The sequence below is a fragment of the Ornithorhynchus anatinus genome, chromosome 16, assembly GCF_004115215.2.
Source record: "Ornithorhynchus anatinus isolate Pmale09 chromosome 16, mOrnAna1.pri.v4, whole genome shotgun sequence".
Taxonomy (NCBI): domain Eukaryota; kingdom Metazoa; phylum Chordata; class Mammalia; order Monotremata; family Ornithorhynchidae; genus Ornithorhynchus; species Ornithorhynchus anatinus.
In genome coordinates, this window is record NC_041743.1 from 378,301 (window position 1) to 406,183 (window position 27,883).

The following is a 27,883-nucleotide window of genomic DNA, read 5'->3' on the forward strand; positions in this document are numbered from 1 at the left end:
GAATGAATATTAATAATAGTAATAATAATATTTTTGGTATTTTTTAAGCACTTACTATGTGCTTACACTGTACTAAGCACTGGGATGGATACAAGCAAATCAGGTTGGACACAGTCCCTTGTCCTACGTAGGGCTCACAGTCTCAATCCCCATTTTACAGAGGAGGTAACAGAAGCCCAGAGAAATGAAGTGACTTGCCCAAGGTCACCCAACAAACAAGTGGCAGAGCCATGTCATGGGTTCTAATCCATGACCTTCTGACTCCCAGGCCCGTGCTCTATCCACTATACCATGCTGCTGAATCAGAATGCCAACAAAAGCTCTGTAACCAGTAAGTCCCAGTGCAGACGGTAGGCTCTCAGTACAGTGAGCTACACACAGTACGTGATCCATACTGTTCAGGATGATAATCCAAGGTCTGCCTCCTCTTTGGGGCTTTCCTCCAGATCATCATCATCATCATCATCACTGTTATCACATCTCATCAGCTAACATTTACTGATTGCCGACTGCACAGTCAGTCCTTGTAGAACGTATGTTTTCATTATGTGCTCTGTCTAGAACACTAGTACAGGAAGAAGGAAATGCTCTTCCCACAATTTACAACAGTATAAGTAGAACGCAATGTCAGGGAGAAAAAAATCCTTAATGTGCATATTCGGGGAGTAGGTTAAAATGTCAATATTCCAGCAAGAAATTTCTTTAACCAGTGGTTCTTCAACAATCAACTCCACGTGTAGTGGAAGCGACCATGCCTGATTTTCCTCTCAGCTCTGTGGGGAGGCCCCAGAGCCTGGAGAAATCAAGGTCCTGCCATTGGGGAGCTCTCTGGGTCACTAGGTCCTGAAGGGAGGCCCCAGAGTCTGGGGAATTCACGATCCTGTCCTTGGGGAGCTCCCCGGGTCACTAGGTCCTGAGGGGAGGCCCCAGAACCCAGGGACTTCATGGTTCTACTGCCCTTGAAGTTGTAAATCCTGTACAAAGGTCACAGATTAATTTTCATCGTGTCCACTGTTTTCATTCACCCATAGCTTCATGAATAACTCTCATTCGGGACATAAATTTTACCCACATGGTCTCAACCCAGAGTCATTTTGTGGGGGCGGCGGGGCGAGGGGGGAATCTGAACTCAATCCATTCGGCAGTTTTTGACGAAAGGGCCTGAAACAACATTCCTTAACCCTCTCCATTTCCCCAGAGTGCAGTCTCGCACTCAGTTAATGAAAAGACAGTCAGACCCATAACCTACACCCTCCGAGTGGCCCCTGGGCCTGCATGGGAACGGGTCACCACCTACATCTGATGGAGGAGGTGTGAGAAGGGCCATTTGAAGCCCTAGAAAGACCACACTCTCCTCTCATTGACTCACCCAAGATGCATGGACTCTCTAAAGGGCTGTTCCCCCACCTACACTACACACATACCTCAGCCACTCCTTGGAGTTTCCTCCACTTTCTTTCTCTGGAGAATCAGGACCGCACTTTCTTCCTGAGCTTCCAAACAATGAGGAAACTGCAATGCTAAAGACTGCAGGGGCTCCTGGAAGGGGATAGGGGAATGTTATAGTCGCCACCGCCAATTCCCTCAAAAAGGGCTGAGGTAGGCCCAATTCTCCCGCTGGGCCCCCTATCCCCAGCGTAACTCCTCGACGTGGCTGGCCGCACGTGTGTCGCCTGCCTTCCACATGTGTCGCTTGCCCTCCTCGACCGTCAATCCTGAGAGCAGGCAGCCGCATGTTCCCCGACAGCTTAAGCCTGCTCGGTTTGGGGCCTGAGCAGGCCAGAAAGGGGAAAGGAGGTAGACTGACTTGCTGGTCTTGGCTCAAAATGATTTGCCTTTGCTGAATAACATCGACACCCTCCTACTCCCTGCCCCACCTCGGCCTGGCCAAGGATTAAAACACCTGCTGCTGATCCTCTCCGAAGGACAGGACCAACCTTTCCCCCTTGCTCCTTTCAGGCTCTGCTTCCATCCATTAGTTAAACCATCCGGCCCTGCAGGGGCCCACTGGCCCCCACCGACTGAGAAGCGGAAGCCAGCAGTGCTGTGCCCCTCTCTGGGTCCATGTGCCAAGCTACCCTGCAAGCCCTAAACCAGTGGGGCAGACTGGCCTTGGGAAGGCAGGCTCCTGCTGGCCTCCCACTCATCTCCCCAGAGGAAGGAAAAGGGGCCAGTGCCCAGGAGTTATGGAAGGGGCCTCAGGATGAGCAAGACTGTATAAGGCCAGTTTTCCGAATGATTAAGGGCATCCAAGTATCCATGTACTCATGTGAGCACCAAGATCAGTCTTTCCTGGCCAAACCCCATCCCTAAAAGGGTCATATTTCCCGAATCAGACTTCGAGAGCATTGGCTCACGGAATGTGGCCAGAAACAAGGCGGGCTATGGTCTCTGGTTCCCCAGGGACACTGGAAAGGTCTCTGCATGTCTGCAAGCTTTGTCCCCTTCCCCAGAAAAGGGGATGGAGGTGGTCTCCTCCCTCAACAGGGCACGACAAGAGAGCAAGAGAAGTTCCTACCCAGCAAGACCCTACCAGGCACGACTTCCACAGAGAAAGCACCCCGTGAGGTCCGGTCCTCGCCAAAGAGCTCCAGCCCAGCTGGCCCAAAGGATCCCTGGGCCCAGGACGACCAGCCCCCACATCCCAGTAGGTGACCCTAGCTGGTCTCTCTTAGGAGTCAATCAATCAATGTTATTTATTGAGCATTTGCTTTTTGCAGAGCACCATTCTAAGTGCCTGGAAGAGTCCAATATAAGAGAAATTAGCAGACATGTTCCCGGCCCATAATGAGCTTACTCCTGCTCTATCTGAAGAAGAAAATGTGAATCCACAGTGATACCTTGGGCAGGATTCTCTTTCAGTGGCAGGATTTGGCCAGGGCGGTTATCTCCCGGTCTCCCTAATCCCCCACTTCCCTCTGCACCATCAGAACTGCGTCAGAGCCGCGATCGCGCCAGGATCCGCAGGACCTTGGGTTTCCAGTCCCACGCAGCTGGCAGGGCTGGGATTCCAGTCCACCCCGACGGACCTCCACCAGACTACTGGATTCAGACTTCAGGAGGGGAAAAGCCTCCCATGATGTGATCCATCATATTGTCCGGGCAAGGTGTTTGGGAATTTGTACTACAAGCGAATCTAAACTCCAGCTAATTGACGCTGAGGTCGGTGACCTCTCTGAGTAAGGGACCCCCTCTCGACGGGGCACTTACCCTCCATCTTGGACTGTTCCTAATCACTTAGCCAGCGACAAGGTAGGCTCAGAGAGTGACTTTTTCTGCTACAAACATGACTTCAGTCCAAGTATTTAAGCACCTGAACTCAAGTGAGGATAATAAATGTCAGAGGAATATTTATAGCTTGGTGTATGGAGAATTTCCAGGTCCCTGAACTGCAATAACACAGATCCATCTGCTAACAGCATTAGCGCTGAGGTTTTAGGCTGATGGGGTCTGAAAATAGAACACTCCAGTGTGCACCGATAGCCATTTAGTTTAACCCATTCCCACTCATCCAATTAAAGAACCTGAAATGTGTTTCTGAGTCCAGGCCTGAAGCGGCTAGGTGGGCGTCCAGGAGAAACTTCAGCTTGTTCTTGTGACAACTCTCTCATCACTTTGCTACAATCTTGCCCTGAGTGAGTTTCTCCAGAGTGATCTGAAAAAGAGAAAGAAGTGTAACCAGAACTGTAGATGTATTTAGCTCAATGTCTCTATCAATCAACCAGTGGCACTGATTGAGCAACAACTGTGTGCGGAACACTGTACTGAGTGTGTGGGAAAGAACAATAGCAGTAGAAGACATAATATCTGCCCTCAAGGAGCTTACAGTTTAGCGAGGAGAAAAGTCACAAATAAATTACAGATAAGTGAGGAACTGACTATAGAAAAGAGAAGTAATAAGTGTCGTGGGGTTGCTGGAGCTTAGGTGGCAGGAAAGAGCTGGAATGACATTTGGGAGGTTATAAGGCCTGGTTGGTTATTTACTGTTCTAATTATCGTTAACCCACTGCCATAGTCGATGCTGTTGTTTCCATGATGAGCAGCCTGAGGAATGGGCCCCCTCCCTGGCCCATGCAATGATCTGAGTGAGATGTCGAGGTATGGGCTGGGGACAGCCAGACTCAGGGGGACAAGGCCTTGGAAGCGGCCGAGGTGGCCTGGGTTGAGAGGCTAGAGGAAGTCTGGGGCTATCCAGAGTGGAGGCTGCTGGATTCAATTCTGTTCTGTGTCTGACCGACAAGCTGGAAGTGCCTGTGACCTATGACCTCGGAACACCCTCCCCCCACCCCCCACTGAGCTTTCCTGTCCTGCTGTCTCTTTTCTCCCCCCTGAAAAAATGAGCAAACCAGACAAAATGTTCTTTGCCTCCGTAACCTTGACCTGTGACCTGAACTCCTTAGCTGCTCTTCCCCAGCACAGTATGCTTGCGGGCCCTGCGATTTTAGACACATTAGTCTCCAGCCATTCTTCACTCACCCCTGGGTACAGTCACTACTGACACTTTTTTTCAAGTGACCGAAATTACTTAATTTTCTTCACACGTGTTTGACTCCACAGCAGTGAATTAATTTTGCTCCAACTTTCCCCAAACCCCACTGGGTGCAGACTCGGCATGTGAAGTTTCAGCCTCCACCAGGGCTTGCCTGGAAAAAGACCAGCAGCTGAAAGCAGGGATTGCAAGCAGGAAGCCCCTTCTCACACTCAGCTAGAGAGTTGCTACTGGCAACCCTGTGACACGTGTTCATGGGGGCTCCGGCCCATGGCAGAGCGCTTATGATTTCCTCTACTCCACACTTTCTACATTGCAGTGACTGGGCCTGAGGGAGAGGAACCTTTGGGAGAAAGGTCCAGCCTGCTGGAGTTGGCGCAAACCAGAAGTGGGCGCAGGCGCTTCCACCACGTGGACGTCAGGAGGATGGAGGGGTTACATGTCCGAAGAGGAACTTTGGCTTGGCACGGTCCGGCTTGGGAGGAGGTCAATTCCTTTCCCTTCCTCTGGGACAGGGATGGTGCCTACCAATTCTATTGCTTTGTACTTCCCCAAGTGCTTCTTATGATGCTCTACAGCCAGGAAGTGCTCAATAAATACCACTGATTGATTGATTCCCACCTGCCTCCAGGGTTCATTTCCACAACACTTAATTCCTTCCCTCAAACTAGGGTTGGGGCTGTCGCCTGGGACCCTGCCGGCATGGGGCATTTATGGAGCTTGGCAGGGAGGCCGGCTGAGGGACTTGGCATCCTGGAGCCTCACCCACTGTCCCTTACTAAGGGACCCCTTCATGGTCCTCTCCTTGGCTCTGGAGGGCACGTCTCCTGCTCCTATTGTACCTCCCCACCACTTAGAACAGTGTATAAACATCTTTTCATTCAATAGTATTTATTGAGCGCTTACTATGTGCAGAGCACTGTACTAAGCGCTTGGGATGAACAAGTCGGCAACAGATAGAGACAGTCCCTGCCGTTTGACGGGCTTACAGTCTAATCGGGGGAGACGGACAGACGAGAACAATGGCAATAAACAGCGTCAAGGGGAAGAACATCTCGTAAAAACAATGGCAACTAAGCGACAAAAGTACTTCTTTTGTACTGCTGCTGTTGCTTTCCTGACTCCCCTCCTCTGTCTTCCATCAGGTAGCAACCCAGCTGGTGTTGCCCAGGAAATCAATCAATCAATCAATCAATGGTATTTATTGAGCACTTACTAAGTGCAAAGAACAGTACTAAGTGCTTAGGAGAATACAACAGAATTAGCAGGCGCTATTCCCTGCCCATTATGAAGACACAATCTAGAAGGGAGACCAAGCCTAAACCCACAACCTCTCACCCTCTCCTCTCTTCCCCCATCCCTGGAGAGGACAGGAGAAGGAAAGAGGCTAGAAGTGGAAAGGAAGCAAAGCAGGAAGAAAGTCTGGGGGTGGTGGGTGAAAGAGAGGAAGAAAGGAGTCGGTCTTGGATTGGAGTCCAAATCCTGTAGCTGCCAGCAGCCAGTCAGCCTCCACTGTGATGAGTCAGACCCACACGCCAGGCTCCAGGCTCCCCTGGGGGCTCTAGTTCTGGATTTCAGTTGGACAAGGGCACTCTCTCTCTTTCATCACTGGGCTGCTTTCAACACTTCAGGCAACACCATGTCACTCCTCCATGGAGGCTGGGGATCTGAACTGGGGAGATAATCTGCTGCCTTGTGAACAGACTGATATTTTCATTCTGCATCCCTCCTGGTTAGCGCCTTTCCTCTGTTTTTCCCCTTCACTGAACTCTGACAGCCAGGGCCTGTTGGGAAAGGGAGCTAGATGGAAAGGCTGAGAGAGAGCACAAGGGAGGGAGGACTTGGGGAGAGGGAGGCAGCCAACCCAGCAAATCAGACCTCTGCAACGGGCATGGTGAAAGAAGCCGACATCTAGGAGACAGGGGAATGTTAGGAAGGCCTGAATGGGTGAAGAGGCCCAGGGTGTCCCTGTGAGAGTTTGGGCCTGAGACCCTCTTATCACCAAACAAATATCCGCTTGGGGTTTAGTGGCAGTTGGACCAAGTGGTGGGGAACCAAAGAGATCATACTGAGAACCAGAGCTAGAGGGCTGGTGGCCTTCAAAGTAGGCCAACCAACCAAGCAGGCTCTACCAAGTCTCTCAGGCCAACACAGGCTCCATCAGCTGGCCGAGCCCCTCCAAGAAATTTCCCGAGAACTCTGAACCATCTTCTTTCATTTGCTCTTTGCCCGTTGGAAAAGCCCTCCTGTCCCTATTCTCCTGCACTGCAATGGATGCTTCCCAGGAGCCAACCCGGGGGCTACCAACCTTGTGTCTCCCTTGAGCGGTAAATTCCTCTACCCGCTGGGGATGGCTCCGTGCAACCATCAGCACTCCTGGAGCTCAAATGCCTGAGAGTCTTAGACTGCCCCTGAGGGGTGATAGGGGCATCACTCAGCAAAGGGTGCTGTCCATGTGGATGGTTGAGAGAGTATTTCCACTCTTGGGCACTCTGCCCAATCCCTTTCTGAGGCACCCTGACTCCTTCCAATGGTAACCAGCCCCAAGCAAGTCACTTAAGGCCAATCCATACTGAGGTGTCCTACACCTCTCTGCCTTAGAATCAGCCCAGATGATTTGGTTTCACAGTCCAAACTACTCTGGGGCTAGGGACTCCATGATGTAACAAGCCCACGCCTGCTGTGGTCACTCATCAGGGTAGGGAGTGCAGAGAAGCCACCTGCTCCCCATCTCATGGGACACGCTTTGGTGTCCTCAGGGAGAACCAAGCTCTGGCATGAAGGCTGCTGGGGCCGCAGAGGGAGATGAAATTTGAGCTGGTGTTTGCTGATCCTGGCTGTCGAGTGGAAAGTGTGAGTGGTGCAGAAAGCTCAGTCTGTACATGACAGGCTGCCAGTGTGGGAGTGGGGCAGGAGCTGGTAAAGAGTTGGACCCTGGCCATGGGGTTATTGGGGAGGGACCCCCACCAAACCAGATCCAGGGATGGATGGATGAATGGATGGAAAGATTGATGGATGGATGGGGATCCCATCTCGTTCAACTCCTTCCCCTACCCTCCCAATTCCACAGGCAGGTCAGCCACCACAGCCCATGGGCTGCTTGGCAGGAAAAGCTCCTTCTGTCTCAGCCAGGGAAGGAGCTTCTGGTCTGTGCTGCTGGGAGAGCCCCAAGGCCAGCGCACGGTTGGCCTCCAGCCCACCCCATTGCCATTATTATTACCAGATATCGCTGTTGGGCTTAGCACATTTTTGAGGCCAAAATAATCCTTTCTGCCTTTTCCTGGACTCCTGTATTTGCCAAAGAGCCCAAGACACAGAAAAGGCCAGACAGGAATCCAGCCTGCGGCCAACACCGACCGGGCCAGGGAGACCCGATCCAACAAAGTCACCCCCAAGGTCGGCATCCCGGGGATCCAGCCCCTGGAAGCTGAGTTCAGGAAGAAATTTTGGAAATACCAAAGAGCCAGGGTCTCGGGGGGTGTCCTCTGACCCACCTTGGGTGATTGAGTAAAGGGCCAGATTGGACAAGAGGAGCCATTGGAGCTCCAGGGAGTCGCCTGAGGACCGAGAGCTGGCTCCTTCTGCCCCAACAATGCCGGCAAACCCTCTGGCTTCAGCGTGTTCGGATTTTCTTTCCTCTTTCCTTCACCTGACAGGAGTCCCACAGCTCCTGGGGTGTCCGAAATGATGACAGAAACCAACATGTCACCCAGGGCTAGGTCACCCTGTCCTTCATGGACTGGCCTAGCCCAAGCCTTCCACCCCCAGGCCCTCACTCCCAGATCTCTCCCTTTCCCTGTCAACTTCGAGCCACCTGCTAGACAGCTGAGTGATCTCACTCCTAAAGCCTCACTCCGAGCTCTTGCTCTGAGTTCTGTCAAGCCTGAAACAAGCATGTCCACAATGGGGAGCCACATGACCATTAAGGGGCTCTGGGCCGCTGCCCTTTGCTAATATAGTCCGGACTGGAGGATGGGGAGCGGGAGGGGGAGAGGCAGAGGACTTGTCTCAGTGCCCAGAAACCCGACCAACCCCATCGCCCAGGCCTTGTTTACACAGCCTGCAGCATGACACCCTACATGAACAATGACAGAACCGAGCCAGCCCTGGAGCTCAGAGGAAATGGGAGCTAGGAAAGAACCCAGGCAGTTGTCCAAAGTCCAAGCAACAAGCGATGCAACTACCCAGTATGCTCTACAGACCAAACTACCTCCCCCTTCCTGCATGACTATCCCTTCAGGTCTGGGGCTCCTTGTAGCACCCCCTACTGCTTCCAAATTTACAAAATCCCACCCCAAGCCCTCATTTCCCCTACTCCCTCTTTCTTTCTGCATCACCTTTGCCCTTGGATTCTCACCCTTTAGTCACCCCGCCCTGCTCCCCACAGGTCTTATGTCTGTATCTGTAATTGATTTTATTGCTGGTCTCTTTCTCTAGACTATAAAGTCCTTGTGGGAAGAGAACATAACTACCAACTCTGTTATATTGTACTCTCCCTACAGTTTAGTCCGGTACTCTGTATAAAGTACTCAATAACAATTGATTAATCGATTGAAGGGAAGGAACAGAAGCCTCTGAACCCTGTCAAATCCTCCAACACTGCTGGAAGTCACAGTGAAATGGGAGCCTGGGACGAGGCTGGATAATGGCAGGGTCGTGGCAGGAAGACTCAGGCTTACCTGGAGGAGCAGGGATGCTCAGGTCAGGAATGGGCCTGGCCCTTCGCAAGTCTCTGCGGGGCCCTCTCTCCCTCCTCACTCAGCTCCTCTCCTTCGGGCTTTGTTCTGCAGCTCCACAACTGGGTGATTTCAAAATCTCCCAATTGAATAAATTCACCAATTTCAAAACCTACCTCTTCCTGGTAACCTGCTTTTTTAGCAGAAGCAGAAACACACATCTTCATCAGCTAATCATCCCCGGGCAGCCCTGCCTGGAGCTGGCTGACAGGGATGAAGATCCCAGATACACCACACCATGTGCTGCACCCTGGCCCACCGGCTGCCCGGACACACACTGTCCTCCAGGAGGACATACCTGACCTGGGGCAAGAGCAGGCAATGGGAGCTATGCAAGCAATAGTTATCTCATCAGTGCCTTCAGAAAGATTCAGCAAGCGCTTAATATTCAAACTGAGACTCATTGCCCTTCCTGATGGAAGACTCCACTGTCACGGTTTCTCTTAGTAGCCTTATTGTACATTAGTCTTACCTGAAGACAATGACTCACTGCGATCATTCAGAGAAGAGCATCCAAACTATTCCCAGGGCCCAAACTGAACCTCAGCAGCAAACAAGAGTCCTGGGCTGGGCTTCTCATTCACCAAGAGAAATTCACACAGGCAGCTAATGATAATAATGATTGGGGTACTTGTTAAGAGCTGACTAGTAGCCAAGCACTGTGCTAGGTGCTGAGATAGAAACGAGATAATTAGCTCAGACACAGTTCCTGACAGTCAAAGGGAGATGGAGAGGATGGTGGACCCCTTCTTTAGTAATGTGGCTTAGTGAAAAGAACACAGAGCCTGGGAGTTAGAGGACCTGGCTTCTCATATCAGCTCTGCCATCTGCCTACTGTGTGAACTCAGGCACATCACACCTTCAATGTGCCTCAGTTACTTCTTCGGTAAAATGGGGATTCCATACCTGTTCTCCCTACTGCTTAGATTGTGAGGCCTATGTGGGATGGAGACTGTGCCCAACCTGATCATCCTGCTTCTTTCCTAGCTCAGAACAGTGCTTGACACATAGTAAGTGCTTATCAAATACCACCAATTATTATTATTATTTAATTTGCCTTTAAGAGCTGTCACCAGATGTAGTCTTCGCAACCCAGGAGCCCAAGAAGTGTGGTCTTCGGTAGGTATCCCAACCTCTTGTTGGCCACCAAGGGACATATGCATTTCACATCATGCAAGTTCTCCTTCAAAATACAGCTTGGGTGCCCCTCACCCTATCCTGGATTTCCAACGCAATTCCTCCAGTCTCTGATAAAGCGAGCCTTGCTCCAGACCTCCATACATTAGGGACCTTTTTTTTCTTCAAGTGTGGGGAGTCACAGAAATAATTGGGCTGTTTGTCATACCACTGTCCCAACTCCTGCTACTGAGTGATGTGAAGCTGCAATCCATCCAATTGTCCACCTTGAATAGGCTCTAAGAGGATTTGCTGTCGGCTTCACAATCTGAGAGGAAGACAGATTCTCCATGTGGCAGGGCACTCCTGCTTGCAATTTCCTGAGCTGCCATGCTCATGTCCAAGTGAGGGAGCCTTCTTACTCTGCATTCTATCTTTTATGAATACGAAAGGCTAAGCTAGGGCTCAGACTGGGGCTGCAAATGCATTAACTCCCTTAGTGTTCTTTCCTGAAAGGAGAAAAGCTGAGTCTTTCCCCACACATGAACTGAATATTTCCCCTCTGCTTTTCTCGAACTCCACGGGGCTGATCATCCTCAGTTGTAGGAAATCCAAAAATCCATAATTTTTTCTCACCCTGAATCTTGAACGCATTTTCCCTCACCTGAATCTTTAAAAATTTGATATCTGGCTGACATGGAACTCATCCATCCCGGAATACTCTCCTTTCACTGAGCATTGCTGCACCTCTCTCCAGAGGGAACTTCACTTGTTTTTCAGTGTTCACATTCTTGATCCATTTTGGTAGTTTATGAGCCTGCACCAGCTTCAGGAGGTCCAGAGACAGCAATGACTTATCCAAATCAATCAATCAATCAATTGTATTTATTGAGCACTTACTGTGTGCAAAACACTGCCTGACACACTTGGGAGAATAAAATACAGTCAAGTAAGTATATGTTTAGACAGTGTGCCCATTATTGGGCAGAGATTGTCTCTATCTGTTGCTGAATTGTACATTTCAAGAGCTTAGTACAGTGCTCTGCACATAGTTGGAATGGAATGGTTTCAGTTTCTGCCTCGGACATTTGAGTTCTTTCAGCATTAGAACATGCACCACGTTACTCCTTTCGCATACTGGATATTGCCAAAAACTAATAACTGATAGTTCAATGCTGTAAAGCATTATTAAATGCGAGCTGGTCCTGGTACCTAGTTGGAGGCTTCTTTAGTTGATTTTTTTTTAATAGTATTTGTTCAACACTTACTATGTGTTAAATAGTGTTCTAAACACTGGGGTAGGTACAAATTAATTAGGTTGAACCGAGTCCCTGTCCCACATGCGGCTCACAGTCTTAGTAGGAAGGAGAACTTGTATTTAATCCCCATTTTACAGTTGAGGAAACTGAGGCACAGAGCACTGAAGTGACTTGCCCAAGGTCACACAGCAAGCAACAGGCAGAGTCGGGACTAGAAGTCAGGTCCTCTAACTTCCAGGCCTGTGCTCTTTCCACTAGGCCACGCTGCTTCCCATAAAGCCGATCTATGTGGAGTGGAAGTTGTCTCCATCCAGGTTATAGTTGAGGGCTCCGATCAGCTTGGTGAGGCACCTCTGTGGGGTCTGCCTAAAAGGCCTAGTTCACTCAAAAGGCAGGGAGCGCAAAGCTGAGGAAAAAGGAAAGTGAAAAGGAGGCACAGTGGGGAAGCTCTTATTTGTATATCAGTTCATTTATCACACTTGTCTATTTAGTCTTTCTTTTCCCTTACTTTCATCTGTTTCCCCTGCTTGTCCCCACTGAATGTAATAATCATAATAATACTCTTTGTCTGTCCAAAACACTCATTCGATTAGATCTGTCTGACACCCCTATTAGCTCCCTGAGGGCAGGGATCATGCCAGATGCAGTGCTCTGTTCACAAGAGACAGTCCATAAAAACTGATGAAGAAGATGCGGGTACTGAGAAGAGGATAAGTCCCACTGCGGGCATAGGAGGCCCAGCAGGGGCCAGTGACAGGAAGCGAAGCGGGAGCAGCGGTGGGTCAGAGGCAGAGACAAGGACGCAGCCTGGGTATTTCTGTGAGTAATCAGTACAGCTCATGCTCAGATTTCATGGTTTTTTAATAGCCTGATTAATTCTCAGAGGTTAGAATGACCTGTTCTTTGCCATCCTGTGATAAACTTGGGACAGCCTTTCTAATCTTTTAGTCTTCATATTATCTGTCTCAAGTTAACATGACTTACCGAAATGAATGTCATTTGATTCTAGACAGTAGTCAATCACGTTATTGGTCTATATTTTGCTGAGTCTAAAGCCTTGCTATTTTCCAGCAAAAGAAAGGTGCTTCCAAGAAGCAGAAAATCAGAGATTTCTTTGGGCTGACTCAGAACTGGAAGGCCTGTCTAGTAATGCCACTCTTTGTGCTGGTGGGAGCCCATGGACCCAGAAGACTTGCAGCAAGCCGGGGTCCGGTGCTTTCCGATTCTGCAGATGGGTTGCTTGGCTACTCAGGAGCCTCTCGACCAGAGAAGAGATGTTTCTCTGACAGCTTTGGGCCAGGTTTTCTCTTCTCCTCCCAGTCCCATGGCAGCAGGATCTAGCCTCTAAAGCCACCTGACAAAATCCTTGCCCCAAATTTGTTCACGTTTGAAGTCTCAATTATATTGATTTTTTAACCTGTGGCAAGTCCTGCTTTTATTTTGATTTTTTTCCCTCTCTTAGCTTTAAATCTTCATGACTGCTTCTGTGCACTCCACTTGGGACAGGGACTATGTCCAATTCGATTTGCTTCTTTCCATCCCAGCTCTTAGTATAGTGCTTGGCACATAGTAAGCACTTAACAAATACCATCATCATCAAGTGAGCAGTAAATTGTTGTAAGCCTGGATCCAATAGTCCCAACAGTGTATCTTTGCTTAAGTCATTCAAAGCAAAAGGCGCAATCATCAGATATCTTCATTCATTAAGTTTCTTGATCAGTTGCCATTTTGGTGCCGGGTAAGTCAGTCTGTTTCTGAGCTCACTTTTTTTGCTTCTAGTTATCATACGTCGTTTTGGCTCACATTGCACCCTTTCGACTTATTTATCGTTTTGCTGAGGAATTGTCTGAGACCCATTTGCCTTATTTCTGGGATTGATGTCCAGAAAACTGCTTAACGTATACATTTCAGGTCCGAGGTTTCAACTGGATATCGAAAGACCTCGTTAGCACTCCCCATAAATTTAAAGATGGATTTTGGAGACAGCTTAATATTAGGTTGTGTTAATATCACTGGGTGAAGATATGACAGCATTATAATGAAGTTCTGCTCTCTGAATCAACAGTTCATTTTCATTCCCAGCTAAGTCATTTGTCTTCATCCATCAGCCCAGCTGCCTCATCATTTTCTGCTTTATTATTAACAGGCTCCTCTTCATCTGCTTCTCTGTTGATTCCTAATTTGTTCCTCATAGTTGATGGGATTAACTAGATTTGTTCCATTACTCTGTCACTCTGAGTTCAGGTGTTTGGCTTTAAATGGCTGATACAGTGCTGATTTATTCCAAGGTATCCTCAATTTCCAGTTGTTTGCCAAAGAAGCAAACACTAGTTCTTTGAAAAGCCAACCAACCTGGCCCCACCAATGAGGTATTTATCCACTGAGTTTCACCTTATGCCTGGGAGGACAAGGGAGGAGGTAAGAGGCAGGAGGAGGTCTTTGCTTTCTCAGATGCCTAACAGGGCCCAACCTCTCCCGCCAAGGTCTAGACTGTTCTCCATTCCCATGTTTAGGAGAGCACTGACTTGACCCACCATTTACTCCAAGAGGCAAGTGAAGTCCCTCGACTTTGGGAGCTTCTTAGTTTTCTCCTTTCTGGTGTCCTCAGCAGATACCTTGGTTTCTGTCCCTTTTTTCCTTCCTGGGCCAGTCTCAGGGAACACCAGATTCTTCTTCTCTTCTCCGCCCCTCAACCCCCTACTCCTCCCTTTCTTAACATGGACAAAAACATTACTGCCTTATAAATACTTCTCTGCTCTCTGCCAGCTTCCTGGTCAATCCTGGGACTTGCTCAGACTCATACCACCACAAGTCCCTCTCTCCTGGGGTAAATCCTATTGTAGTGAAGGGCGATCCAACATAATCCCAACATAATCAGCTGCCCTGTTCCAAGGTCTCCCCAAGTCTCCCAAGAGACCCTTGGGTTTGCTCAGATTCACACTACTAGAGGTCCCTCTCTTCCCACCACCCACAAGGTTACTATGGGGTGGAGTTTTCTACCCATGACACCACCTAATTACTTGGCTCATTAAGATGTGTGGGGGAGGAGGTGGTTGCAGTAGGTATGCAGAGGCTGAGCACTTCCACTCCATGCAATGTGCACCTGCAATCCATGCACTGACTCAAAACATGCACCCGGTCAGCTGTGTAGTTCCAAACAAGCTCAATAAATATGATTGAATGAATGAACAAATATTATTATTATTATTATTACTACTTCCAATCAAGAAAAGGGGGTCCCTAAAAACATTCTCAACCCTGAAACTCATTGAGCTCAGGATAGGGGGAGGGTCTGATTGAGGGGGATCAAGATTTCTTCAGTAAGACATTTATGGCCAAAAACCTCTTTTCACCAAAGTCCATCTGGGTGGGGCAAGGTGGTCGGCAGCCCAGACTCTGGCCTCTTGGTACCCACATTCCCGAGCATGCAGCGAGCTCCGGGGCAATAAAGGTGGCTGCAGCAGCAATGGACCATGGTGGAAACAAACCAGAACAAACCTTGTTGAAAGGTACTCAGATCTAGTTTGCTCCTAAGAGCCAAGACAAGGAGGTACCCAACAATTCTCAACGATGGCCCTTTCCCCAGCCAAGGTGACCCAGGGGCTGGGAATTCTGGTAACCATGGGCCAGTTCCTCACCGCCAGCTCAGCTCCTCAAAGCCAGGAAACCTGGTCACTAAATGTCAGGGGGCACATCATTCCAGCCAATTGTTTCCCGGTTTGGCAGAGCACAGACTCTCTGAAACATAAACTGCTGTGGGAGGCTGGCCAAGCCCTGGGGGTGGCCTCCATCCATCTCTCCCTCTGAGAAGGGTGGAGGCATCGGGAAGGAAGGCAAGAGACAGACTGGAAGAAGTATGAAGCCTACATTGGCTACTCTCCTCTTTTTTCCATGACTCCTTGGACCCTGGGTGAAGACCCCACTCCAGTAGTATCACAAGTGTGATGTCTTGGGGACCTGGGAGGCACGCAGATAAAATGGCAACAGTTCCCAAAAGGGGAGCAGGGATGTTCACAAGAGGCCTGAACAAGGGGGAGAGGGCACTCCTCTCTCTGGAATTGACTGGGAGGCCCCACGACTTTCAATCTCCCCATAAGTGTCAGCTTCCAGGGAACAGCTGCGAGGATAGGGTCCCTTGTAGTTACACTGGGCCCTCTTTAGCTCTCGGGGCTGGGTGCAAATGATAAAATGGGGGTTGGGGCAGAGCTGATCACATGGACCCTGAGCAAGAGCATGGTCTGGGGCCAGTGGCAAGGGGTGTGGTCCGGGAAGAGGAAAGAGATGAAGAAACTGGCAGACTGGAGCCTGGCCCAAGCCCCAGGGTTCTCAGGATGAATCGTGGCTGCCTGTGAACTGCCTAAGCCGCTTGCAAACTAAGTGGGTCAGAGTCTGGCAGCACCTGGAGGAAATTTCAACCCGGCCAAGAATGTAATGCCTCTGGCCCTGCAGGCTCTGTGAACCATGGTGCAAGTTCCTGAAGACGCCGAGACCTAGAGGGAGCTTTGGGAATAATGTAGAGGGAGGCCAAGGAGGAGTTTAGAGGGGTTGTGTGGTCTAGGGGAGGGGAAGGCATCCCCCAACCTCCAGGCACATTGAAAGAGGATTACATTTTGTCCTTGCATGATGTGTGCCCCTAAAGCTTCCCAGCACTGTCTGGGGGCTTTCCTGAGGTGGGACAGGGGCAAGATGGGGAGGGCACCTAAATGGCCATTGTGCCAAGGGATACTGTGGTGGCTACTCTACTCCTTTGCTGGGGAGTGTCCATCCACCCCAACAGCCACCTGACCTTATTTATGTCTAATCAATTGTCTGCTCAATTATTTACTTGGATCATTCTACTGGTAAGTATTCCTGTTTGCGTCTCCCATTAGACTGTAAGCTCCTGATGGAGAAGGAACATGTCTCCAGCCCCACAGCACTCATGTACTTGAAAACTCCATCACTTCCTCTAGTGGTAATTTTTTTTCCATGTTTGACTCCCCTACTATACTGAAAGCTCCTTGAGGGCAGGGATTGTGCCTACCAAATCCGTTGTACTGTGCTCTCCCAAGCACTTAGTACAGTGAGCTGCACACAATAAGCACTCAGTAAATACCATTTTCTCTTATGGTATTTGTTATGCACTTACTATGTGCCAGGCACTGTTCTAAGCTCTGGGGTAGATATACGGATATCAGGTTGGATACAATCCATTTTCCACATGGGGCTCACAGTCTTAATCCCCATTCTACAGATGAAGTAACTGAGGCACAGAGACATTACATCACTTACCCAAGGTCACACAGCAGACAAGTAGCAAAGCCTGGACTAGTAGCCAGGTCCTTCTGATTCCCAGGCCCTTGTTCTATCCACTAGACCATGCTGCTTGTAATTTCCCAAGTAGGTAATAACAGTGCATTACAGCTAGTGGGTGCTCAGTAAATACTGTTACCATTATTGTAGGTAAAAAGGAGAAGCTGGGAGCCCCAGGCAGTCCATAGACCCCTGTCGCAGGGGTACTGACTCTATCTTGGGGAGAGATAGGCACAGGCTGACCTCAAGCACAGAGTGAAGGAAGGCACAGGGGCATGGTTTCTCCTAGGCAGTTCCTCAGGAGCGTGGAATGGCAGGGTTGAAGTGGTTATTTATAAGTGTGTCGAGTGCCATCCGAAGTGCCATAGCAGCTCACAGAAAGAGGTGCGGAGGATTCATGTGTGAAGCCGGGGAGTGCCCAGTCCTTGGAAGGGACCCACAGAAACACTTATGCACAAATTGCTGCTGACACACCGAGGATGATTTCTACAGAAGGGGGGAAGAGGGTCAGAATGGAGGGAGTCATTGATCCCAGGGGAAGGGATCTGCCCCACAGAGGAAGTTCTGTACCAGCTGTGACCCTTAGAGGCCAGCTGTGCGCAAGCCTCTCCGTGCCCACCTCCTCGTGGGGATCTGGCTCTTTGGGCCAGGGACCCGAAGGCTTGGAAGGGCACACCGTCCCCTACGAGACCCTGCTGCGACACAGAGCAGGCCCGGGCTGTGGCCAACTCTGTGGTGGTACAGAAACCGTAGGCCAACAGAGGACTCTCGCTGCCCCCTGCAAACTCTCTGCTAGGCTGGGTCAGCTCTAGATATGCCAGCAGTTCAGGATGGTTGAAGGAGGGGGGAAGGGGAGGACGGGGCGGGACTGCCTACACTGCTGTAGAGAGATAAGCAGGAGTTCAATCTAGGGTTATGTCTTTCTCTCCCTTCCCTTAAGCAGGAACCAGCCAGGACCAGATCCTCCTGGGATCCCCAGCATGAACACTATAGACGCCTCCTGCCACCGCCACCGGGATCCTGGAGGGGGTCAGAGTCTCCAGGGTCTCCAACCCCCTGGGCCTGGTGTACCCCAGCTACCCTGCATTGGCAAGGCTCAGGGGCACCGCTGCACCACTGATGGCAGGACTGTCAGCAGCATCTGACAGTCTCCCATTTTGGGTCCCCACCCTCGGACCTCTAGTGGCCTGGCTGCCCATGGCCAGCAGGTGCCTGGTGCCCAGGTGCCAGGCACAGAAGTGTTTTGATCTTTCCCTTCCACCCTCTCCCTTGTACTTTCCAAAGGGCTGGCTCCAGTTTGACAAGCCCCCTGGATCAAGGGAGAATGAGACCTTTGCCCAGCTCAATCCAACCAGTTTGCTTTCTCCCTTCCTCTCTCCCTCTGTCCCTCCCCAGCATTTTTCCAGTCACCCTTCCCCATCCAGCTCTCCTCAGACACTTGACTCTCCAGTGCCTCCTCACAGTCTAGCCCTGAGCCCCACAAAGGATGAAGAGTTCACCACATACCAAGGGGAGTGTGAGGGAGGAAGGAGAATGAGGAGACATAAAGATAAACAGTCAATCCTGGGCTGCTTTGGGGACACAGGCTGAGAAGAAATTAGCCAATTCATTCTACTTACAATCATGACCAGCTTGGGATTTATTTTTAGATTCTGGCAGCGTGCTTTCTCCACCCTCTCCTCCAATACACACACATGGAATCTTGTCAACTGACCAACAGTAACAGTGACCCTGCTGCTTGGCCCCGGGGTCTTTTGTGGTGAAGAGATCCAAAAATCACTATTCTCACTGTAGTCCTTTCAGTAATCAGGGGTTTTAGAGGAATGGCTGGAAGGCTGTTATTTATTTATCTACGAAGTGATTAAAATGCGATTATATTGTCATCACGGAGAGGTAGAAGTGGAGGCCGAGAAAATCAATGGCATCACCAGCACCGTGTGAGGTCCAGAAAATGAATCACCACTTTCACAGCTCAAACATCAACAGGTGGAGTTTGGGGGACTTGGGTGTCTTTCGCTAACGGGCAGGAATGGGGAATTCAAAAGCCAGGAAACATCTGGAATCTCTCTGATACACCCTGAAGAACTCCTGTTTACACTCTTCCTCTCAAAATACACCACATTCAGGCTTGCTTTCCAGCAGCCACAGCCGACCTGGCCTACCCCAAAGGATATTCAACTCCACAAAATGACTGTGACCGTCTGGACCTTTCCCACACGGAATTTCTGGGCTGAAGAGCCCCTTCATGGGCTTTCCTGCAGCCATACCAAGCGTGCCCTTTGGTCTGCATGCCCCAGGACCACCATGGCAGGGGTTTTTGTCCTTAGGAATCTTTCTCTTTCTCCCACCTCTACAGAACTGCTTCCACTCCAGACTTACAAACTAGGGTTCAAGCTACCTGAGAACAGGAAAGAGCCCCCAAACAGGCCTTGGGGCACTTACACTTTGGGGGTTTAGTGAAAGGAGCCCTTATGGCCAGGAGTTGCTGTTTGGCTCTGATACCTATGCCCATCTCAGTGTGGAGGAGATGAAAAAGACCTGGGGGATGCAGGACACATTTCTTGTAGGCAAGCCTATAATTGTTTTCCCTAAAAGGAAGGGTTGAATAGAATTTTACACAAAACTAAACATAGAAGAGGAAATTGGTAAAAGAAACAGAGAAGAGGATCACCTTTAACTGCCAGAGAACTCAAGCACTTCTACTGCACTTGGTTCAGTATATCCATAAAAATCTATTTGAAAAAGTGGCTCAGTCAAATCACTAGAACCCAAAGACCCAGGTTCTGATCCCACCCCTGCCACTGGCAAATCACATAAATAAATTATCAGCAATAATTATAACAGTAGTATTTGTTAAGCTCTCACTATGGGTGAAGCACTGCATTAAGCACTAGAGTAGATACAGGTTCATCAGGTTGGACACAGTCCCTGACCCACATGGGCCTCACAGTATAAATTGAAGAGAGAACAGATATTTAATTCCCTTTTATGGAGGAGCAGCATGGTCTAGTAGAAAGATCTCAGGCCTGGGAGTCAGAGGACGTGGGTCCTAATCCTGTCTCCACCACTTGGGCAAGTCACTTCACCTCTCTGTGCCTCATTTACCTCATCTTTAAAATGGGGACTAAGCCTGTGAGCTTCATGTGGGACATGGACTGTGTCCATCCTGATTAACTTCTATCTACCTCAGCCTAGCTCATAGTACAATGCCTGGTACATAATAAACCCTTAACAAATACCACTGCCAAAAAAAGGGGGTAACTGAGGTACACAGAAGTAAAGTGAGGACGGAGACTATATCTCCCAACTTATACTGTACACTTGCAAGCATTTAGTGCGCTGTCTTCCATACAATAAGAGTTCAGTAAGTACCATCAATTGATTGAGTTACCTAAGGTCATGCAGCAGGCAAATGGCAGAGTTAGGATTAGAATCCAGGTCCTCAGACTCCCAGGGCTGTACTCTTTCCACTAGGCCATGCTGCCTCTCTTTCAGTTTCCTCATCCGTAAAATGGGAATAAGATATCTGCGTTTCCCTACATCACAGACTGTGAGCCAAATCAATCAATCAATCAATGAAATTTATTGAGTGCTTATTTATGTGCAGAGCACTGTCCTAAGCGCTTGGGAGAGCACAGTATGTCAGAGATGGTAAATATGTTCCCTTGCCCAAAGGAGCTTACAGTCTAGAGTGGGAGAACGATATTAACAAAGAAATAAATTGCAGATATGTATGTAAGTGCAGTTGGGCTGAGGATGTGGTGAATATCAAGGGCTCAAAGGATACAGATCCAAGTGCATAGGTGACACAGGTGGGAGAGGAAGGAAAAGATAAGAGACCTTAATCCCCGGAGAAGGCCTCTTGGAGGAGATGTGACCTTAATAAGGCTTTGAAGGTGAGGAGAGTGGTGGTCTGGCATATAGGGAAGGGGAGGACTCCAGGCTAGAATGAGGATGTGGGAAAGGGGTTGGCGGGGACTGTGTCCACTCTGATTGTCTTTTATCTCTCTTAGGGCTTAGCCTAGTGATTGACACAAAGAAAGCACTTATAAAAATAACTGTTGTTACTTTCCCCTGGATTCCCCTAGATTTTCAGCTCTTTGTAGACATGGACATCCATCTTTTATTCAACTTTGGAGTATGAAAGACCTAGGGTGGCATTCCAATCACTGTGGGCGCTCGATAAAAGTCAGTGATGACGATGATGATGATGATTTAGCTCTTCAAGCAGCATGGCCTAGTGGACAGAGCACAGCCTGGTAGTAAGAGGACCTGGGTTCTAATCTTGTTTCTGCCACTTGTCTGCTGTGCAACCTTGGGCAAATCACTTCACTTCTCTGTGCCTCAGTTTCCTCATCTGTAAAATGGGAATTAAGACTGTGAGCCCCATGTGGCCAGGGACTGTGTCCAACTTGATTAACTTGTATCTACCACAGTGCTTAGTACAGAGCCAGGATCATAGTAAGCATTTAACAAATACCATTAAAAATAAAAAAATAATAGATCCTTCTCTGAGCTCATAACATTTCTGAGGGTACTCAGTCATAAATCCTGGCCAAAATAGCCCCTGCAGTCTCTTCTGAGTGCCCAGCCTCATCACAAAATTGTCCTGAGAAACTCGAAGACTTTCACGAGTATTTGGCACAGAAAGCACTTAGAAGTTATCCAACTTTACTTTCAGACTAGAGTTCATTCCAAGAATTAACTTTCCAAGGGCAGTTAGACCACAGTCCGCTGCCCTTCTAAAGCCAACCTCCTCACTATGCTTTGCTCTCATCTCTGTTGCCACCGACCTCTTGCTCACATCTTCCCTCTTGCCTGGAACTCTCTTATCCTTCACGCCTGAGACCACTACTCTCCCCATCTTCAAAGCCCTTCTATAAAAAATCACATCACCTCCAGGAAGCCTTCCCTTGATTAACCTGTCATCCCCCCTATCCCGTTTCCCCCCCTACCTTTTATCCAGTTGAGCCCTCTCCCACTAAGCCCTTGGGTACTCCTTTCATCTCTAGCCTTATCACCTGCAGCACTTACATATATGTACTGAAACTCACCTATAGCACTTACATATATGTACTGAAACTCTGTTGCTTCCTCCTACCAGTAACTTTCTTTCGTGTTTGTCTCTCTGCTACACATGTCCAAAACAGAACTCCTCATCTTCCCACACAAACTCTGTCTTCCCCATGGCTTTCCTATTACTGTATCGCCAACATCCTCCCTTTATCCCAAGTCCATAAGCTTGGCATTATCTTCAACTTATCTCTCTCATTCAACCCATACACTCGATCTGTTACCAATCCTGTTGATTCTACTTTCATGACACCTCCTGAATCCACTTTTTCCTTTCCATCCAAACTGCTACCACACCGACCCAATCGCTTGCCCTATCCTGCCTTGACTGCTGCATCGCTCTCCTCACTGACCTTCCTGCCTCCTGTCTCTCCCTTCTTCAGACCATTCTTCATTTGGCTGTCTGAATCATTTTTCTAAAAAAACCCCCACTCAATCTATGTTTCCCCACTCCTCAAGAACCTCCAGAGGTTGCCCATCTGCCTCCATATAATAATAATAACATTGTTGGTATTTGTTAAGCACTTATTATGTGCAAAACACTGTTCTAAGCGCTGGGGTAGACACAGGGGACGCTGGGGTAGACACTCCACATCAAACAGAAACTCCTTACCACTGGCTTTAAGGCACTCAATCAGCTGTGCCCCCCCTCCCCCACCTCACCTTGATGACTTCCAATGCAACCCAGCTTGCACATTTCGTTCCTCTAATGCCAACCTACTCTTTGTAGCTCAATCTCATCTATCCCACCACTGACCCCTTGCCTACATCCTCCCTCTAGCCTGAAGCTCCCTCCTCTTTCACATCTGAAAGACCACCACTTTCTGCATCTTCAAAGCCCTAACAAAATCGTGTCTCCTCCAAAAGGCTTTCTCAGACTAATCCATCATTTCCCTGACCCTATGTATCATCTATGCACTTGGATCTGTACCCCTTAAGCACTTGATGTTCACCCCACCCTCAGTCTCACAGCACTTGTGCACATCACCTTACATTCTGCCATTTCCCTTACCTGTAATATTTCAATGCCTGCCCCCACCTTTAGACTGTATGCTCCTTGTGGACAAGGGTCAGGTCTATCAACTCTTCTGTATTGTACTCTCCCAAGAACTTAGTACAGTGCTCTGACCACAGTAAGTGCTCGGTATATACCAGTGATGGACTGTTCAAACTGATCCCCTATTGGCCACTTTCAGTTCCTCCTGTCCCCTCCCCCACCGGCTTCCAAGGATCCAATGGTTAACTCAGAGATGGGAGAAGTCCTGGTTTGCAACCTGCACCTCGGCAGTACAGATTAGGCACCACCCAGCATCTCCAATTCCTGGAAGCACCAGCTCCGAAGCACTTCCACTAGAAGCTCCACTCAGTAGCCTGGAATCCTGGGAATGTGTCTAGTTTGCTGGATAGAGGGAGTCGGGCCCTGGCAAAGGCCCCATATTGGGTGCCACATGCCTAGCAAGGTGTCTGAGGCCAGACCAGGTGGCTTAGCAGAGAGGGGCCTCCAAGAAAATCACGTGGAGCCCTGGAAAATCTGCTTGTGTGACAGAAGCCGGGGGCCGGTTTGTCAAATTCTTCCTAACCCATTCAGAGCTAATCTCGTAAAGCTACCGGGTGTCCCTGAATTGCTAGTGGTGCTTTCTGGGAGGCAGTAAAATGAAAGCATGATCCCCGGAGAGGGAGTGTCAGGATGCACTGGAATTGTAGTTGCTCACGGGATAAAAAGGCAAAAATAAATCATCAGGTGCAGCAAACGGTCTGTCCAACAATCCAAGAGGGGACTATCCATTTGTGCACAAAAAACAGCACGGCGTAGTGGATAAAGCACGGGCCTGAGAATCAGAAGGTCATGGGTTCTAATGCTGGCTCCACTGCTTGTTTATTGTGTGACCTTGGGCAAGTCACTTTACTTCTCTGTGCCTCAGTTACCTCATCTGTAAAATGGGGATTGAGACTGAGCCCCACCTGGGACAGGGGCTGTGTCCAACCTAATTTGCTTGTGTCCACCCCAGCACTCAGTATAGTGCCTGGCACATAGTAAATGCTTAACAAATACCATTATTATTATTATTACTATTAGGTTGTTCAGGACTTTTAGGACCACAGCAGCTTTCAGACATACTTTCAATCCCAGGCAACCTTGTCCACTCGACTACAACTGCCCTTCAGACTGAAGGTGACTCCACAGTCTGAGGTGGTGGGCACCCAGCGCCCAAGGCACTGTAATGTGGATGTTTGTTTTCACCTTCATCAACTGATCTACTGATTATTCCTTTGATAAGTGGGAGAGCATAACAACATCCAAGACAAAAATGAGCTAAGTACTGTGAGAGGGTCTTGGGAATAAAAATGCCAAGCAAAAATCATGGTTGTCATTATTATTATTATCCTGATGATGAGTGGAGAGGCAAGAAATATCTCTTCACTCCCTTCCCTTCCTCTCCCCTTTCAGCCTTTTTCTCCTCCTTGCATTCTCTCCTGGAGGTGGTGACTCTGACAAAGTGCTTCCTTGCTTCTCAGCATCAAGGCTTTGAAAGAAACACAAGAAAGCAAGGTTGGGCTGGGGGAAATCCCAACAGGGTACGGAGAGAATTTTATCTTATTCTCAGAACACGGAGAGTTAACATTCTCTCTCTCTGCAGTCAGTCACCAATTTCCAATCAATCCAGGCTCCCGCTTCCTTCCCCACTCCCGACCACTCCCACTCTCAAAACAGCTTCCATTAAGAAAGTTTGACAGAGGGCTGAGTACCAAACATACACTCACTCAGACACACACACACACACACACACTTACTACGACCAAAAATTTGGTGACTATGAAGTATTTAAAATGAGTAAAACCTATAGAACTATACTTTCCCTTTCATGCCCAGAAGTGTGTTTGCCAAGTGGCCCCCTTGAAAACCAAAAGCATGCTACTTCCTGGGGTCAGAAGCTCTCAAATCCTTACTTACTAATACTCACTCAGAAATTCACTGCTGAGAGACCAGTCTCAATAGGACATCCAGATCCAGGTAAGGATCAGGATAGGAGTGAGAGACCTTCCCACCCAGGGAGTCTGCTCCCAGCCAGAGTTGCCACGCCCTTCAGAGTGAACAGAGCCACCATAATATCCTGAAATTCCCCTTGCCTTCCCCCGATTCTCTTGACTAGGAGCTGGCAGGCACCCGATGGGTGCCGAGGCGGCCATGGAGGGGGCCCAAATGCTTCCTGGAGAAGCTCCAGGGGGATCTGGTTTCTCCAACACCACCCCCAGCTCACTGGCAGTGGTGGGGACCTGAAAAGACCAGTAAACTCCCCAGCCTCCTCTTCCTACTGCTCCCCGGCCTGACTGCATTTCTCTCTAACTAATGTTGGAAAATGAGAGCGGGATGGTGGAATGGAGCCAACTGCGGGGTTGGCAAATGTGACAGCCTTCCCTCCTAAATGTGGACAGATGAAGGACTGCCCTAGGTTCCAACCCCCAGTATTCGTCCTACAAATAGGGGTAGCGAAGAGCATGCCTCCTGGGATAGAAGAGTCCCCCCATCTCCCTTCCCTCCCCGCCCCCCACAAACATATACACACACGCACAACTTATATGACATATGGCCTTCCTCCTGGGCAGAGCCAATCAACAGCTTAATTGTCAGGTTGTGAAACTGGAGCAATTGTGCTGCCAGAGGCTTTGTGCTGGAGTAATTGTGCTGCCAGAGTCTTTGTGCTGCCGAGGTCGAAGGCTCTGGGAGGTTACAACCACACAGTGGCTGTGGAGTCTGAGCAGGAGGGGGTTGGGACAACCTCCCCCACCATCCTGGTGCAGATCATGTCCTTATATGCCTCGATGACAATCCACTCCCCAATATAGGCCAAGAAAACTGCTCAGCTGTCATTGCAGCTGCACACCTGGCATCAGCACTACAGAGCAATGCTTTTTAGGCCAAGCAAAAATGGGAAGAAATACCATTTTTTTCTGCTAACAGAACTGATGTGGTCCAGTTGAAAAGGACTAAAGAAACAGATTATTCAAATAAAATCAAACTAGTAACCTTTCTGCTAGTACAAGCATTTCTGCACCACATTTTCTGTGCAAAAGATTCACAGTTCTCTCCTGATTTACCTTAATGGCAACATGTATGTAGCAAGTGGGGAACAATAGATTTACTCCTTTTCAACTGAGATAAAGTTCATAAATTTAGTTGTCCAAGATCATAGGGCACCTAGGAGAATAAGATGTTCAATAACTACTTGGAATGAGAGCCCCATGTGGGACGGGGACTGGGCCTGATAGAATTATCTTGTACCTACCCTAGTGCTTAGCACAGAGTAACTGCTTACTCTGGCCGGCCGCAAGGAGCCCGGACCCCCGGGGTCCCAGGAAAGGTGGGGCCAGATACCATCATAATAATTCTCATTATTACTCAGTGATGAAGAGTAATAATAATAATAATGTTGGTATTTGTTAAGCGCTTACTATGTGCCGAGCACTGTTCTAAGCGCTGGGGTAGACATAGGGGAATCAGGTTGTCCCACGTGGGGCTCACAGTTTTCATCCCCATTTTACAGATGAGGGAACTGAGGCACAGAGAAGTTAAGTGACTTGCCCACAGTCACACAGCCGACAAGTGGCAGAGCTGGGATTCGAACTCATGAGCCCTGACTCCAAAGCCCGTGCTCTTTCCACTGAGCCACGCTGCTTCTCAGCGTGGAGAAGCAGGAAGGAAAATGACAAAGCAGCAGCAAGAGGAAAATGACAAAGAAGCAGTAGTAAGGCCGAGAGTAAACTCCATTAGGTCAATTCTCCAGTGGAAAGAGCTTGGACCTGGGAGTCAAGAGGACCTGGGTTCTAACCCCCACTCTGCCACTTGTCTGCTGTGTGACCTTGGGCAAGTAACTACACTTCTCTGGGCATCAGTTTTTTCATCAATAAAATGGGGATTCACTACCTGTTCTCCCTCCTACTTAGGCTGTAAGCCCCATGTAGGACAGGGACTGTGGCCTATCTAATTCACTTGTATCTACCCCACTGCTTAGAGCAGTGCTCGTCACATAATAAGTGCTTAATATCATTATTTTTATTATTATTATTATTCTCTGGGTGTGGAGGGTTAGATGCACAGAAAAAAGAGCTTCCCCCTCTTCCTCTCCAGTCTGGCACTTGAGTAAAATGGCAAAGTGATTTTCTACCACTGATGAGCCATCAGCAGGGCAGGATATTACCTCACTTCACCTCACTTCAGCCTGTCTGTTCCGGAAGCGACAGAAATATCACCTGTGCTGGCCACCAGCTCTGCCTCGAGCTTTACCTTTCAGGCAAGTGAGACTCTGCTCTTGTCCACGATGCGTGTGCACTGGACTTGCAGCAGCCTGCTCCATCCTTTCAGGAGGGGAGAATTGGGGAGCGGAGGTTGAGTTCTTCCCCCAGGTTTGGTTTTTGTTGTTTCTAGTCACTGCTTCCTGGTATGGAGTGGGTCGGGGGAGGGAGGTAGTGCTATAAAGTCTCCCTCACCTCTCTACAAATTCAGACAATGTATATCTCTGTCTGCCTGAGGGAAAATGAAGGACCATACTCTGGAGTGTGGTCCTGCAGAAGGGGAAAGGGAGACTGCAGAGGACTGAAGGGTGGAAGCTCTTAAATCTTCTCCTTACCATTCCTGCCCGGCACCTCCCTGACAATCAAGAGAATAAGAGAAATTCCATTTTTGGCCACCTCAGAACTTCATTTCCCAAAAACCATCTGCAAAGCCTCCCCAGAGCAACAGAGGAGTTAAGACTACTTCTTTGACCTCCGTTGTAATGTCAGTGGGGCTGAAAACTCTAGCTCACTGATTGATGGGTTCACATGGGGCAACCTTCACGCTAGCAACGTGACTCTGGTTGCTAGCTAAACACAGGCAGATGGAGCTCGCTCCAAGGATTCTCAGGGGTGACGGATGGCAA

General features: G+C 49.1%; 1 long non-coding RNA gene across 1 annotated transcript in view; it reads right to left on the reverse strand.

The window, feature by feature from the left end:
• Positions 1 to 255: 255 nt before the first annotated feature.
• Positions 256 to 27,883, reverse strand: part of LOC114817405 — a 29,920-nt gene continuing 2,292 nt past the window's right edge. Inside the window, exons 2-3 of the long non-coding RNA XR_003765261.2 lie at positions 3,525 to 3,655; positions 256 to 1,539 (exon numbers count right to left, since the gene is read on the reverse strand). This is a non-coding gene — a long non-coding RNA (uncharacterized LOC114817405). The remainder of the gene's footprint in view (positions 1,540 to 3,524; positions 3,656 to 27,883) is intronic.